Raw genomic sequence first — 13,694 nt, 5'->3', positions numbered from 1 at the left:
GGATACTGGCGGGGTCACTCATAGCTGCTGCAGTGTAGGATACTGGATGGGTCACTCATAGCTGCCGCATGTGAAGGATACTGGTGGGGTCACTAATAGCTGCTGCATGTGAAGTATACTTGCAGGGTCACTCATAGCTGCTGCATGTGCAGGAAACTGGAGTGGTCACTTATAGCTGCTGCATGTGTAGGATACTGGCGGGGTCAATCATAGCTGCTGCAGTGCAGGATACTGGAGGGGTCACTCATAGCTGCTGCAGTGTAGGATACTGGAGGGGTCACCCATAGCTGCTGCAGTGTAGGATACTTGCGGGGTCACTCATAGCTGCTGCAGTGTCGGATACCGGCAGGGTCACTCATAGCTGCTGCATGTGCAGGCTACTGGCTGGGTCACTCATAGCTACTGCATGTGTTGGATACTGGCGGGGTCACTCATAGCTGCTGCAGTGTAGGATAATGGATGGGTCACTCATAGCTGCCGCATGTGAAGGATACTTGCGGGGTCACTAATAGCTGCTGCAGTGTAGGACACTGGCGGGGTCACTCATAGCTACTGCATGTGCAGGATACTGGCTGGGTCACTCATAGCTACTGCATGTGTTGGATACTGGCGGGGTCACTCATAGCTGCCGCATGTGAAGGATACTGGAGGGGTCAATAATACCTGCTGCATGTGCAGAATATTGGTGGGGTCACTCATAGCTGCTGCATGTGCAGGATACTGGTGGGGTCACCAATAGCTGCTGCAGTGTAGGATACTGGTGTGGTCACTCTTACCTGCTGCATGTGTAGGATACTGGAGGGATAATTTATAGCTGCTGCAGTGTAGGATACTGGATGGGTCACTCATAGCTGCTGCATGTGTAGGATATTGGAGGGGTCATTCATAGCTGCTGCATGTGCAGGATACTGGCGGGGTCATTCATAGCTACTGCATGTGTTGGATACTGGAGGGGTCACTCATAGCTGCTGCATGTGCAGGATACTGGTGGGGTCGCTCATAGCTGCTGTATGTGTAGGTATACTGGAGGGGTCACTCATAGCTGCTGCATGTGTAGGTATACTGGAGGGGTCAAGAAACCTCTACAAAAGAAAGTAACCTGCCAACAACAAAATGATAAAACAAGGCCCAATGCAGGGTCCAAACAATGAATACTCAAGACCAAAAGGCAAACCAGGACAAAAGGCAACTCAGAAAAAATTGTCACAAAATTTATTAAATCATTTTTTCTTTTTTTGAATTAATGTTTTAGGTTATACATAGATATACATAAACATATTTTTACTTAAGGCGTATTAATTAATGACACCCAACAAGGCTGAAATTAAATAACAAATCAAATAGCACAGTGCTGCAGTGTAGGACACTGGAGGGGTCACTCATAGCTGCTGCATGTGTAGGATACTGAGGGGTCACTCATAGATGCGGCATGTGTACGATGCTGGTGGGGTCGCCCATAGCTGCAACATGTGTAGGTACGCTGGTGGAGTCACTCATAGCTGATGCAGTGTAGGATACTGGCGGGGTCACTCATAGCTGCTGCATGTGTAGGGTACTGAAGGGTTCACTCATAGCTGCTGCATGTGCAGGATACTGGCGGGGTCACTCATAGCTGCTGCATGTGCAGGATACTGGCGGGGTCACCAATAGCTGCTGCAGTGTAGGAAACTGGTGGGGTCACTCATAGCTGCTGCATGTGTAGGATACTGGCGGGGTCACTCATAGCTGCTGCATGTGTAGGATACTGGAAGGGGTCAATCATAGCTGCACTATGTGCAGGGTACCTGCGGGGTCGCTCATAACTGCCGCATGTGAAGGATACTGGTGGGGTCACTCATAGCTGCTGCATGTGCAGGATAATGGAGGGGACACTTATAGCTGCTGCAGTGTAGGATAGTGGCGGGGTCACTCATAGCTGCGGCATGTGCAGGATACTTGAGGGTCACTCATAGCTGCTGCAGTGTAGGGTGCTGGAGGGGTCCCTCATAGCTCCAGGATGTGTAGGTACACTGGTGGGGTCACTCATAGCTGCTGCAGTGTAGGAGACTGGTGGGGTCACTTATAGCTGCTGCATGTGTAGGATACTGGAGGGGTCATTCATAGCTGAGGCATGAGCAGGAAACTTGCGGGGTCACTCATAGCTGCTGCATGTGAAGGATACTGGCGGGGTCACTCATAGCTGCTGTATGTGCAGGATACTGGAGGGATCACTCATAGCTGCTGCATGTGAGGGATACTGGAGGGCTCACTCATAGCTGCTGCAGGTGAAGGATACTGGAGGGGTCACTCATAGCTGCTGCAGTGTAGGACAGTGGTGGAGTCACTCATAGCTACTGCATGTGTTGGATACTGGCAGGGTCACTCATACCTGCCGCATGTTAAGGATAATGGCGGGGTCACTAATAGCTGCTGCATGTGCCGGATACTGGTGGGGTCGCTCATAGCTGCTGCATGTGTAGGTACACTGGTGGGGTCACTCATAGCTGCTGCAGTGTAGGGTGCTGGAGGGGTCCCTCATACCTGCTGCATGTGAAGGATACTGGTGGGGTCACTCATAGCAGCTGCGTTGTAGGATACTGGAGAGGTCACTTATAGCTGCTGCATGTGTAGGATACTGGAGGGGTCATTCATAGCTGTGGCAGGTGTAGGATACTGGATGGGCCACTCATAGCTGCTGCATGTGTAGGATACTGGAGGGGTCACTCATAGCTGCTGCATGTGTAGGATACTGGAGGGGTCATTCATAGCTGCTGCATGTGCAGGATACTGCCGGGGTTGCTTATAGCTGCGCAATGTGTAGGTACACTGGTGACGTGAGTCATAGCCACTGCAGTGTAGGATACTGGGGGGGGGGGTCACTTATAGCTGCAACATGTGTAGGTACGCTGGTGGAGTCACTCATAGCTGCTGCAGTGTAGGATACTGGTGGGGTCACTCATAGCTGCTGTATGTGTAGGATACTGAAGGGTTCACTCATAGCTGCTGCATGTGCAGGATACTGGTGGGGTCACTCATAGCTGCTGCATGTGCAGGATATTGGTGGGGTCACTCATAGCTGCTGCATGTGTAGGATACTGGCGGGGTCACTCATAGTTGCTGCATGTGTAGGATACTGGAAGGGGTCAATCATAGCTGCACTATGTGCAGGGTACTTGCGGCGTCACTCATAACTGCCACATGTGAAGGATACTGGCGGGGTCACTGATAGCTGCTGCAGTGTAGGATACTGGTGGGGTCACTCATAGCTGCTGCATGTGTAGGATACTGGCGGGGTCACTCATAGTTGCTGCATGTGTAGGATACTGGAAGGGGTCAATCATAGCTGCACTATGTGCAGGGTACTTGCGGGGTTACTTATAACTGCCACATGTGAAGGATACTGGCGGGGTCACTGATAGCTGCTGCATGTGCAGGATTATGGAGGGGTCACTTATAGCTGCTGCAGTGTAGGATACTGGCAGGGTCACTCATAGCTGCGGCATGTACAGGATACTTGAGGGTCACTCATAGCTGCTGCAGTGTAGGGTACTGGAGGGGTCACTCATAGCTCCAGCATGTGTAGGTACACTGGTGGGGTCACTCATAGCTGCTGCAGTGTAGGATAGTGGTGGGGTCACTCATAGCTGCTGCATGTGTAGGATACTGGAGGGGTCAATCATAGCTGCGGCATGAGCAGGATACTTGCTGGGTCACTCATAGCTGCTGCATGTGAAGGATACTGGTGGGTCACTCATAGCTGCTGTATGTGCAGGATACTGGCAGGCTCACTCATAGCTGTGGCATATGCAGGATACGGGCCAGGTCACTCATAGCTGCTGGAATGTAGGATACAAGAGGGGTCACTCAAAGCTGCTGCATTGCAGGAAACTGGCAGAGTCACTCATAGCTGCTGCATGTGCAAGATACTGGTGGGGCCACTCATAGCTCCTGCATGTGCAGGATACTGGTGGGGTCACTCATAGCTGCAGCAAGTGCAGGATACTTGATGGGTCACTCATAGCTGCTGCATCTGAAGGATACTAGAGGGGTCATTTATAGCAGCTGCACTGTAGGATACTGGAGGGGTCACTGATAGCTGCTGCATGTGCAGGATACTGGTGGGGTCCCTCATAGCTGGTGCATGTGCAGGATATTGGTGGGGTCACTCATAGCTGCTGCATGTGCAGGATACTGGCGTGGTCACTAATAGCTGCTGCAGTGTAGGATACTAGCGGGGTCACTCATAACTGCTGCATGTGTAGGATACTGGCGGGGTCACTCATAGCTGCTGCATGTGTAGTATACTGCAAGGGGTCAATCATAGCTGCACTATGTGCAGGGTACTTGCGGGGTCACTCATAGCTGCCACATGTGAAGGATATTGGCGGGGTTACTGATAGCTGCTGCATGTGCAGGATGCTGGAGGGGTCACACATAGCTACTGCATGTGCAGGATAATGGAGGGGTCACTTATAGCTGCTGAAGTGTAGGATACTGGCAGGGTCACTCATAACTGGGGCATGTGCAGGATACTTGCGGGGCCACTCATAGCTGCTGAAGTGTAGGGTACTGGAGGGGTCACTCATAGCTCCAGCAAGTGTAGGTACACTAGTGGGGTCACTCGTAGCTGCTGCAGTGTAGGATACTGGCAGGGTCACTCATAGCTTCTACATGTGTAGGATACTGGCACGGTCACTCATAGCTGTGGCATGTGCAGGATACTTGCAGGGTCACTCAAATCTGCTGGCTGCAGTGTAGGATAGTGGAGGGGTCACTCATAGCTGCTGCATGTGCAGGATACTGGCGGGGTCATTCATAGCTGTTGCATGTGCAGAATACTGGTGGGGTCACTCATAGCTGCTGCATGTGCAAGATACTGGGGGGGTCACTCATAGCTGTTGCATGTGCAGGATACTGGTGGGGTCACTCATAGCTGCTGCATGTGCATGATACTGGTGGGGTCACTCATAGCTGCTGTATGTGCAAGATACTGGTGGGGTCACTCATAGCTGCAGCGTGTGTAGGATACTGGAGGGGTCACTCGAAGCAGCTGCATGTGTAGGATACTGGCGGGGTCACTGATAGCTGCTGCATGTGCAGGATACTGGAGGGGTCACTCATAGCTGCTGCAGTGTAGGGTACTGGTGGAGTCACTCATAGCTGCTGCAGTGTAGGATACTGGCGGGGTCACTCATAGCTGCTGCAGTTTATGATACTAGAGGGGTCACTCATAGCTGCTGCAGTATAGGTACACTGGTGGGGTCACTCATAGCTGCTGCAGTGTAGTATACTGGAGGGGTCACTCAAAGCTACTGCATGGGTAGGTACACTGGTGGGGTCACTCACAGCTGCTGCACATGTAGGATAATGGTGGGTTACTCATAGCTGCTGCATGTGCAGGGTATTTGTGGGGTCATTCATAGCTGCTGCAGTGTAGGATATTGGCGGGGTCACTCATAGCTGCTGCAGTGTAGGATTCTGGTGGGGATGCTCATAGCTGTTGCATGTGTAGGATACTGAGGGCTAGCTCATAGCTGGGACATGTGTAGGATACTGGTGGGTTCACTCATAGCTGCTGCAGTGTAGGATACTGGCGGGGTCATTCATAGCTGCTGCATGTGCAGGATACTGGAGGGGTCACTCACAGCTACTGCATGTGTTGGATACTGGCGGGATCACTCACAGCTGCGGCATGTGTAGGATACTGGTGGGTTCATTCATTCCTGCTGCATGTGTGGGATACTGGAGAGGTCACTGATAGCTGCTGCATGTCTAGTATACTGGCCGGGTCACTAATAGCTGCTGCAGTGTAGTATACTGGTGGGGTCACTCATAACTGCTGCATGTGCAGGATACTGGAGGGGATACACATAGCTGCTGCATGTGTAGTATACTGGCGGAGTCACTCATAGCTGCTGCAGTGTAGGATACTAGAGGGATCATTCATAGCTGATGCATGTGTAGGATACTGGTGGGGTCACTCATAGCTGCTGCAGTGTCGGATACTGGCAGGGTCACCCGTAGCTGCTGCATGTGCAGGATACTGGCGGGGTCACTCATAGCTGCTGCAGTGTAGAATATTGGCAGGGTCACTCATAGCTGCTGCAGTGTAGTATACTGGAGGGGTCACTCATAGCTGCTGCAGGTTAGGATACTGGAGGGGTCATTCATAGCTGCTGGATGTGTGGGATACTGGCGGGGTCACTTATAGCTGGCGCAGTGTAGTATACTGAACGGGTCACCCATAGCTGCTGCAGTGTAGGACACTGGAGGGGTCATTCATAGCTGCTGCATGTGTAGGATACTGGCGGGGCCACTCATAGCTGCTGCAGTGTAGTATACTGGAGGGGTCACTCATAGTTGCTGCAGTGCAGTATACTGGAGGGGTCACTCATAGCTGCTGCATATGTAGTATACTGGAGGGGTCACTCATAGCTGCTGCATGTGTAGGATACTGGAGTGGTCACTCAAAGCTGCTGCATGTATAGTATACTGGAGGGGTCACTCATAGCTGCTGCATGTGTAGGATACTGGCGGGTCACTCATAGCTGCTGCATGTGTAGGATACTGGAGGGGTCACTCATAGCTGCTGCAGTGTAGTATACTGGAGTGGTCACTCATAGTTGCTGCAGTGTAATATACTGGAGGGGTCACTCATAGCTGCTGCATGTGTAGGATACTGGTGGGGTCACTCATAGCTGCTGCATGTGCAGGATACTGGCCGGGTCACTCATAGCTGTTGCAGTGTAGTATACTGGTGGGGTCACTCATAGCTGCTGCAGTGTAGTATACTGGAAGGGTCACTCATAGCTGCTGCATGTGTAGGATACTGGCGGGGTCGCTCATAGGTGCTGCATGTGCAGGGTATTTGCGGGGTCATTCATAGCTGCTGCAGTGTAGGATACTGGCGGGGTCACTCATAGCTGCTGCAGTGTAGTATACTGGAGGGGTCACTCATAGTTGCTGCAGTGTAGTATACTGGAGGGGTGACTCATAGCTGCTGCATGTGTAGTATATTGGAGGGTCACTCATAGCTGCTGCATTTGTAGGATACTGGAGTGGTCACTCATAGCTGCTGCATGTATAGTATACTGGAGGGGTCACTCATAGCTGCTGCATGTGTAGGATACTGGCGGGGTCACTCATAGCTGCTGCATGTGCTAGATACTGGAGGGGTCACTCATAGCTGCTGCAGTGTAGTATACTGGAGGGGTCACTCATAGTTGCTGCAGTGTAGTATACTGGAGGGGTCACTCATAGCTGCTGCATGTGCAAGATAGTGACGGGGTCACTCATAGCTGCTGCATGTGTAGTATACTGGAGGGGTCACTCATAGTTGCTGCAGTGTAGTATACTGGAGGGGTCACTCATAGCTGCTGCATGTGTAGGATACTGGAGTGGTCACTCATAGCTGCTGCATGTGTAGGATAGTGACGGGGTCACTCATAGCTGCTGCATGTGTAGTATACTGGTGGGGTCACTCATAGCTGCTGCAGTGTAGTATACTGGAGGGGTCACTCATAGTTGCTGCATGTGTAGTATACTGTTATGGTCACTCATAGCTGCTGCAGTGTAGTATACTGGAGGGTCACTCATAGTTGATGCAGTGTACTGGAGGGGTCACTCATAGTTGCTGCAGTGTAGTATATTGGAGGGGGTCACTCATAGTTGCTGCAGTGTAGGATACTGGAGTGGTCACTCATAGCTGCAGCATTTGTAGTATACTGGAGGGGTCACTCACAGCTGCTGGATTCGTATATACAGTGGCGGGTGTTCCTTTGAGGAATGACACCCAGGTTTCACCCTTCAGCACTCATTACTATAGTTAATTGTCTGATTTATGAATTCTGCATTGCCTTCATTACTTGTCCCAATGAAAAGTTGTGACGTGAGTGCGCTTTTTATTTGTATCCATGCTTGTATCTACTCATCGGCGCATATGGCTCCCCTCAATCCACATGTGCTGGGAAATGTCCCGCTTCACTGCTTAACCAAGCGGCCCCTTGTCCAGATAACAAAATTCATGGTCAGGACACAAGTGGTATTTTTATCATTGCAGTCAGTAGAATTATAAACCCAAAAATCATATACCTCTTCCTTGCTTTGTCTTTTCTGGTATATAATAATAATCCTTCAGCACAGTGGGTCTGACCTGCTACCTCCCTGCTTTAAATATGTGTACTGTATGTGGAGTCCTGACTATGTTGTTACATTTTAAATTCATCTTTCTTGAGTCTTAACTATTTTGTATTTCAAACAGGATTTAAGGAAAATATCGACATTTCCAGCATTCACAGACAGACTTACAAGGTAGAGTTGTGTAAATCACAGTCGAGTCTCGCGACGGTGCAGTATCAAACAACGTACAAACTACACACCTAAACATGAGCCATGAAATGTTATGTTTCACTTGAGGTGACTCTGATCTCATGAGCTCAGTGAAGTTTTACCCTTAATATTGATGACAGTAAGAAAAGAGTGATTTAAAGTAGTTAAACTGCAGTAAAAAAAAAAGTAATTTAAAGCAGTTAAAATGTCTCATTTGGTTGTTGGTCCTTTATTCTCACATGTGCTGAATACTAAAAGTGGTCCTGCGTACTTTCTCACTTTTCTGTATACTAAAAGTGTTACTGTGTAATTTCTAACATTTTCTAAACACTAAAAGTGGTACTGTGCAATTTCTCACATGTTCTGTATACTAAAAGTGGTACTGTGTAATTTCTCACTGTTCTGTATAATAAAAGTGGTACTATGTAATTTCTCACTTTTCTGTACACTAAAAGTGATACTGTGGAATTTCTAACTTTTCTGTATACTAAAAGTAGTACTGTGTAAATTTTTCACATGTTCTGTATACTAAAAGTAGTACTGTGTACTTTCTCACTTTTCTGAATACTAAAAGTGGTACTGTGTAATTTTTCACATGTTCTGTATACTAAAAGTGGTACAGTGTAATTTCTCATTTTTCTGTATAGTAAAAGTGGTACTGTGTAATTTCTCACTTTTCTGTATACTAAAAGTGGTACTGTGTAATTTCTAACTTTTCTGTATACTAAAAGTGGTACTGTGTAAATTTTTCACATGTTCTGAATACTAAAAGCAGTACTGTGTACTTACTCACTTTTATGAATCCCAAAAGTGGTACTGTGTAATTTTTCACATGTTCTGTATACTAAAAGTGGTACAGTGTAATTTCTCACTTTTCTGTATACTAAAAGTGTTACTTTGTAATTTCTCACTTTTCTGTATACTAAAAGCGGTACTGTGTCATTTCTCACTTTTCTGTATACTAAAAGTGTTACTGTGTAATTTCTCACTTTTCTGTGTACTAAAAGCTGTACTGTGTACATTTTTCAAATTTTCTGTATACTAAAAGCGGTACCTGGTACTTTCTCACTTTTCTGTATACTAAAAGCAGTACTGTGTACTTACTCACTTTTATGAATACCAAAAGTGGTACTGTGTAATTTTTCACATGTTCTGTATACTAAAAGTGGTACAGTGTAATTTCTCACTTTTCTGTATACTAAAAGTGGTACTGTGTAATTTCTCACATGTTCTGTCTACTAAAAGTGGTACTGTGTAATTTCTCACTTTTCTGTATATTAAAAGTGGTAATATGTAATTTCTCACATGTTCTGTCTACTAAAAGCTGTACTGTGTACCTTTTTCAAATGTTCTGTATGCTAAAAGTGGTACTGTGTACGTTCTCACTTTTCTGAATACTAAAAGTGGTACTGTGTAATTTCTCACATGTTCTGTATACTAAAAGTGGTACAGAGTAATTTCTCACTTTTCTGTATACTAAAAGTGTTATTGTGTAATTTCTCAATTTTCTGTATACTAAAAGTGGTACTGTGTCATTTCTCACTTTTCTGTATACTAAAAGTGATACTGTGGAATTTCTGACTTTTCTGTATACTAAAAGTGGTACTGTGTCATTTCTCACTTTTCTGTATACTAAAAGTGATACTGTGTAATTTCTCACTTTTCTGTATACTAAAAGTAGCACTGCGTAATTTCTTCAGTGTTTACCAGCAGTGTCGCATGTGATTTGCTGCATTTCCTATTTTGTTGCAACACCTCAACAGTCTACAGTGAGCGAATGATGGAGAGAGGCAGAGGGAAGGAAAAATAAAAGTTTTTTTAAAGTACATTCATTAACCATGACAGGACATGAGGGAGAAAAGAATAATGCAGACGAGAAGAGAGAAGGCAAACTGACGTTGATACAATATAAATATTACGAAGGGAAGGACGCACGCAGGGAGCTGCAGGCTGAAAGGGCGGGCTGTGGCGTGTGCTTAGATGACACCACCTACTGTCCTTGAAAGAGAGCTCTGCCCTTTCTTGCTGCCACAAAAACATCACCTATTCCCTTTGAAGGGGTGCCTACAGAGCTGCCACTCGAATGGCAGCGAACTCCTGCGAGACCTCGGGTAATAAAGAGCAGTATTTCAAACTCTCTGGAGCCAGGCGTTCTTCCTCTGAAAGACTTCCTTCTGATTGTGCGTGTGTGCTCTTCTTTCGCTTTTCCCATCAGTACATTAAAAAAACAGCTGTCCTATTTGCTGCCAGCAACTATTGGGCAGTTTGGAAAACACGTTAGGCATTTCAACAAAAAGACCGCAAAGTAGGGTCATTCTCATAAACATGATCAATTCTTCTTTTTAACATGCCTCAGTGTACTTTTTTTATTTTTTACTAATGGATAGCAGTTATACTGCAATAAAAGGGGGCCTAAATAGTATTTTCTTTTCGTTTCTCACGTGATGCAATGGTGGTCTGTGTGTAGTTCAATTTAGGGGAGGGCCCAGAATCAGCTCCTTTTGTATATTTTCCTGCATGCACCCGAGGAACATAATAAACAACCTTCCCCATCCTCATCCGCTTCAGATGCAACACCCATTTAAAGTTTGATATATAGTTAATACTATGTTATTTCTGTGTCTAGGCTGGTACTTTTACTGCAGATGTCTCCCACCCACAGCATCTTCAGAGCCAGACAACACCCCCAATTTCTTCAGGCTCGTTAAGTACATGGCAAACATTGCATCCAATATCCATGTGATGTATCAGTTTGTTTGCAATACCACATGGGATGTGGAACAGCAAAGCAATTTGGACGTAATTAAACTGAAGGCAGATGCAGCCTATCTGTGTATTACCTGAAATCTAACATACAGAATCTCATCTATGTTCTGCCGTATAATCTGCAGATTTTAACAAAAAAAGATGTTTCTAGCTATAACGGTTCAAAAGTAACTAAAACACAGTGGCACATGTTGCCATGCAGTGGAAGGCCTTTGGCAAAGGTTGACTGGTCTCCTTTCTGTTGCTTATTGCTATATTTGGGTATTAAACTGGCAATAATGAGGTGCACCCAATGCCCAAACAGTGTTAATACATAAAAGTAAAGTAATATTATTAATAATATGCCGCATTATGCCACATAATTTACCTTTTCTTGTCACATAATTTACTCAACCCTGCTGCATAAATTGTCCCTTTCCTGCTGCATAATTCCAGTGGCTCTGCTTCTACTCTAGATTACCACTGACACGTGATGAACATCTAGTATTCCCAAGTGCTAGGATCAGTACTTAATTTGTGCCGGTGTCTGCTGCTGTTCAGCACCAGCACCTATTTCTTGGCACCAGTACTTATTTCTGACATTCAAACACATGGTTGCACTGTCTATTTTGTGCAGATTACATCCGAATAACGTTTAAAAACTCAATACACCGTTTAAATAATACCTTGTCCAGGCCATTTTTACAGTTGTGTACGACATGGAGTAATCAAAATGGACCCAATGGTTGGAGTGTGATGCTTAGTAGGTAATAGTGTCACTGGCATATTGGCAGGGTCATGTGGTTGTGCAAGCTGCACTGGCCACCCATGAAATACTTTGGGCCCTGCCACTACTTATTTTTACAAATGAAGAACTGGCTGGAAGTTGCTGGATTATACGCAAGCCCTGGCACGAGAATGGTCTATTATAGCAGGGAGAGCAAGAAGTTCTTCTCTTCGGTACTTTGGCTATTTTCTGATCGATTAGTACCAGGAAACCCCTTCCTGGGGCAGCTGTGCGCTTTAGAAATCTTTTTAACATAACATGATGCAGTACTCAAAGACAGGTGGGTTCAGCACATGAAATGGGGAACTACTTTCTTTTAACGCTGGTTGTCCACAGTGGATAGATATCCTGTCCAAATATATATGCGGCTAGAATCTGGATCCTCCCTGTGTGTGTGGATGGATTGTCAAACATCATATAAACCTCAGCAGAATCCCTATTGAAAAACGTTGTTTACTTGTAATAGTTGTTCTCCGGCATGGGAATCTTCCTCCGGTGTATATGCTGTAAGAGTTCTTACCCGCAGGTGGGGAGGACCACAGCAGTGATCCTCTGCATCTCTGGGATAAGGTACTGAGAGCCTTTGACTCCAGGGAAGTTACCCCAGATAGACCTCATCCGTGAGGAATCTTTTCCAGCAATCAGCCAAGATCACATCTCTGAAAGGTTATAGGCTTATTGGACTCCATCCTGAGACAGTCTCCCAAAATTGTGAATTGGTTAGATAATCAAAGCATTTTTACAGTGAAGGAAAGGACTGTTGAGTGATGTAGGGAATGCATTCTAATTCCAGTGTAGACTTATCACTGTTCACATGGCATGCAATCTTCAGAGGGAGGGTACTTGTTGTGCCTCTAGTGAAACTAAAGCTTACAGTGGGATATCAGAAGGGGGAAGCACTTAGTAGTAACTCTAAAAGCATTGTTTTTATGGAAGTGGTAATGGGCCTTGCAGTAAGATTGATGGAACAGAATGTGAATGGATTCAAGCCTCTGCCTAGTGTAGGTACACCAGGATCTCAGCATGAGACATTTTACACTTGCAGTTAATTAAGTGACATCCAAAACACGTTAGAAAAGCTGCTTTCAGAAACATATCGCAACTGAAGACACAAATTACTAGCAAGGCACCAAATTATTTTTTCAAAATAGTTCACACTGTCGCGACCATAAATCATTCAGCTCTAAAAAAAACAAAAATCACAAAAGAGTCCACACAAGGCAAAAATGTGTCCATGGGTGCGGTGTGCCGTCAACATCCGCAAGCCGTTCCTCAAATCTTGTACACCAAGCTATAGGCAGCAAGCTATAGGCAGCAGGAAAAAGCCTGCCGCAGCGTAGTCCTGGCACAACATTAATATTCAAGAGAGAGGGGACCAGGGCTGGAAGATTTTCTTGCAAAATCCCTCCACCCCTCCCCGGAGTCATCGATGGACGGCTCCGAAGAGCTTTGCGAGGGGGAAAACACCATAATTATTTCAAGAACTGCTGGTTTTGAGGTTTTTAGGTGTTTGTAAGTCTGGAAACATGCTGACAGCCACACAATGGGACCCTTCAATTCAAAGAGGGGAATTAATGTCGTGTTTTCCTGTATTTACAAAAAAGGAAACACACAATAGCTACCCATTCCATATTCATGCAATTCCACAAGCAAAGAGACCCATTCAGCCCCAAACCTAAGGTTCAACAAAGGGGGGGCTTGGGGGTGGGCGGATGGATATTTATGTGGGAAATGAGCAGAAGAAGCGGCTTGACTTGGGAATCCCCAAGCTGAGAACATCCGCACACTCCAGCATCAAGCATTTTAAAATGTCCTCGCAGACATCCTGTCGATACACCAACCGGCTTGTGAAAAT

General features: G+C 46.3%; 1 protein-coding gene across 1 annotated transcript in view; it reads right to left on the bottom strand.

Moving 5' to 3' along the window:
• Positions 1 to 13,694, bottom strand: part of MAP1A (microtubule associated protein 1A) — a 754,346-nt gene that overhangs the window by 435,718 nt on the left and 304,934 nt on the right. The gene's annotated exons all lie outside the window — the stretch shown is intronic.

This window comes from Triturus cristatus, chromosome 3_1, assembly GCF_964204655.1.
Source record: "Triturus cristatus chromosome 3_1, aTriCri1.1, whole genome shotgun sequence".
Taxonomy (NCBI): domain Eukaryota; kingdom Metazoa; phylum Chordata; class Amphibia; order Caudata; family Salamandridae; genus Triturus; species Triturus cristatus.
This window is presented reverse-complemented; position numbering and strand designations above follow the sequence as displayed.